The following is a 3,720-nucleotide window of genomic DNA, read 5'->3' as shown; positions in this document are numbered from 1 at the left end:
CCGCCCCCCCCCTTAGATAAAACCTCTCCAAAAAAAAAAAAAAAGGATCTTAGGCATGCACACACGCCCGGTGTGAGTTTAAACCATCAGGTCTGGGACCCGAACCGTGGTTGACTACATGGGAGTCCAGCGACATAGCCATTAAGCCAACTGCTGGTCCCAAGAGCCAACTTCTTATGGCTGAAAGTGAGCTAGCTGTCTGGCCTTTCATAAGGGCACAGTTCTGGCCCACTCTATTGCTAATAACAGAATAATCGTAATGGGTGATTTATAAAAATAGAGATTTATTCATATCACAATTCGAAGGTCCAAGGCCACATCTGGTATGGATTTCCTGTTTGTGGAGACATTTCAGGAGAGGGTATCACATCATGAGACAGCAGGAACGTGCATCTGCTTCCATGTGTGTCTGTCTGTCTCATCCCCTCTCCTTATAAAACCAACAGGAGTCAATCATGAAGGTCCTGCCTAGTTTTCTTAACCCCACTCCCTTCCCAAAGGCCCCACCTTTCAACATCAGAGTCTGATTCAGTTTGTGCCCTCTTAAGCCTGTCATAACCAAATCTCAACGCACAAATTTTGTAGGGACATACAAGCCACACAGGCAGTAATGCCATTCAAGAGGTCCTCACCCTCATAGCCTAATGACCTCCCAGAGGCCCCACCTCCAAATATTGTCAAATTAGGATTACAGTTTTACGTGTGAGTTACGGAAGGACACAAACATTCATTCCATGCACCCCTGTATCTATCAATATGACCTTATATAGAAATAGGGTCATTGCAGATGTAATAAAGAATCTTGAGATTAAAAATCCTGAATTTAGGGTGAGCCCTAAATTCAATGACTGATATCCTTATAAGAGAAGGGAGAGGGAGATCTGAGACATCCAGACACAGAAGAGAAACACAAGAGCGAAGCCCACGTGAAGCCAGACGCAGGGATTGGAGTTTCGCTGCTAAAGGCGAAGGAGTGTCTAGAGTCACCAGGCTGGAAGAGGCAAGGAAGGTGCCTACCCTAGAATCTTTGGAGACAGCGTGGCCCCAGTGTCACCTTGATTTTGAACTTCTGGTCCCACAACTGTGAGACAATACAATTCTTCTGTTTGGAGCCATCAAGGTTGTAATTATGGCAACCTTAGAAAATGAATACATTTCCCCATTGCTTCACTCCGCAGAATAATACCCATACTCCTTTCTGTGGCCAGCCCCATCCTTTGCCTCCTACCCATGATGCCCCACCACCCTGTCTTTCTCATAATTTCCTTATCCTGCTTGACTTTCCCCTTCTACTTCCTACTTCGGGTCCCCTTTCTGCTTCCCTTTCCCAACCCCCCTTCATCATGCCAGCGGGTCCTCTGGACCCTGTGCCACCCCCTAGAAGTTCTCCACCATGAATGCTGGATTATACTTCACTCTTCATTGTGTGAGAACCAAAACCTCTCATTTAGAGCAAAAGCCACAGAAAATAAACAAAGAGCTGAATCTGAGCTGTTCCCACCTAATCCACCCCACCCCCACCCTCCCTCTTCTTCCTCCTTCAGGTCATCATCTCTTCTGATACCCAGTAATTTCAGTCATTTTCTATGCATGTTTCTGTTAGTCTTTTGAAAATTCTCAATTTTCAGAATAGAAAGGCCACATCATCCTTCCTGAACCTGAGTGGTGCTGGGTTGATGTGCTGAGGGAGATGACAGTGTGACAGGTTTGGGGTGGGAAGGTGTCAGCTGTTTTCTGCCAACCCTTACCAGCAGGGAGTGAGCAGAAGAGATGGAACCCGGGAGAAAGAAGAGCCTCCTAAAATTGCTTCTATCCTCTATAATCTGTGTTATTCCTGTCCTTCCTGGACCCCTGGATTTTCTCTCATTGTGCCTGAAAAGAGCTTAACGAATGAAGAGCAAGCTGTCCAAGCAATGCATGTGGGATGTCATTAAATGAAAGCTCCTGGGCTAGAGGAAGATAATGCCCACACTGGCTCTACAGTCACTCCAAACACCAGTCATAAGTCACTTTGGGCAGGTGTGTGTGTGTGTGTGCGCGCGCACGTGCACATGCCCACACATATGAGAAAGTTCTCTTTTTATGTCCTTTGATTTTTTTTTCCCTTCATTTACCAGAGGGCCTGTGTACTTGGGAGACAAGGAAATTGAGAAAACATCACCAGTGGGCATGGTCATACTGCAATCCCTTCTCTTCCATTTCACCATCCTGTCAGGATTTGGGGCATGCACACACATGTGCCCAGCACGTTTCTCAAGCTGCCAAGTTTGAGACTTGAGTCAAGCACCCAGCCATGTGGGATTCAGCCACCTTAACTACTAGGTCATGGGGGGCCCTAAAACTTGTTTTATCAAAGAAACTCATGTAGGGCCCACTCTGTGGAATGTTTGTTAAGGAAGCTGGATCCCACATGACCAACTTGGCCATTTAAATCTTGGCCCCAGAGACTTCGAAAACATTCAGGGCATGTGTGCATGTGCGTCCCAAATCCTGGCAGAATGGCAAATGGAGAACAGATTATGGCATGACCATGCCTCATTGAGGGATGCTTTCGCCCTCTCTCTCTCTCTGTCTCTCTGTCATTCATTCTCTCTTTTCTTTTTAGATCTTTTTTTTTTTTTTTGGAGAGGTTCTTGCTATAGGGTGCATGTGCTTGCCAGAAAGATAGAGAGAGACAGAGAGACAGAAAGCGAGAAATCACCCCCCGGGGGGATGGCCACGCCGCAATCCCTTCTCCTCCATTCTCTTCTCAGGATCTTGGGCACACACGCACACGTGCCTGGCATGAGTTTAAGCCGCTGGGTCCGGGACTCGAACCATGATCGACTACGTGGGAGTCCAGCGATGTAGCCATTACGTTAACTGCTGGTCCCTCTCTGTCATTCTCTTGTAAGTGCATGCACTCTCTGACAATTGAAAATGAAAGAAATATGTGTAAAATTATATCAGATAATATCACAAGGCTATTTTTAAATCCCCTGTCTCAGTTACCCTCTCCTCTCCTCACTCATGCCTGGCTCTCTGAAGTAGTCATCTGGAAGTTTCTGAGGTATTTACTTCCTCCATTTTTCTAAATATGCTTACTCTGCTATTTCTTGATTTATCCCTTGTAGCATCAGCTCCTTGCTCTGTGTTGTGGTGCATGACGATTTAGCTCTTATTCACCACCCTCCCTGCTTACTCTCTCCTCCCAATGAGGACATTAATAAAAATAGGATCAAGCTCATACTCACAGAGCTCTCACTGCACCAGGCACATAGCTTGTCACCCTTTCCTCCCTGACACGTGTTTGTCACTCTCCCGGGGCCTTGCACTCCTGCCTTTGGGATCCATGGTCTGACTGGTTGTTCCCTCTTAGTCACCTTTAATGTCCTTCTTCCTTCTTCCTACCTTCTGAAGGAGGGCACGCCTAGGGTTCAGTCCTCAGACCTCTTTTCCATCTGCTCTACTTCCCATCCCTTGGGGGTTCTGAACATCGTTCATATGCCAATGGCTCCCAAGTTCATAGCTCCACCCTTGACCTCCCTTGAGCTTACCCCTGGCCTCAGACCCATATATCCAACTCTCTTCTTGACATTTCCACTTAAATGCCAAACAGTCTTCTCAAATGTAACACGACCCACACCATGCCTCACTGGTGATGCTTTCTCCTCTTCTCTCTCTCTCTGGCAAGCTCATAATCCCATTAGCAAACAAACAAAAACAAAATGTAACCCACCA

This window comes from Tupaia chinensis, unplaced genomic scaffold, assembly GCF_000334495.1.
Source record: "Tupaia chinensis unplaced genomic scaffold, TupChi_1.0 Scaffold000532_1, whole genome shotgun sequence".
In the NCBI taxonomy this organism is placed as follows: Eukaryota; Metazoa; Chordata; class Mammalia; order Scandentia; family Tupaiidae; genus Tupaia; species Tupaia belangeri.
The sequence above is the reverse complement of the archived record's forward strand: the minus strand, read 5'-3'. Positions refer to the sequence as shown.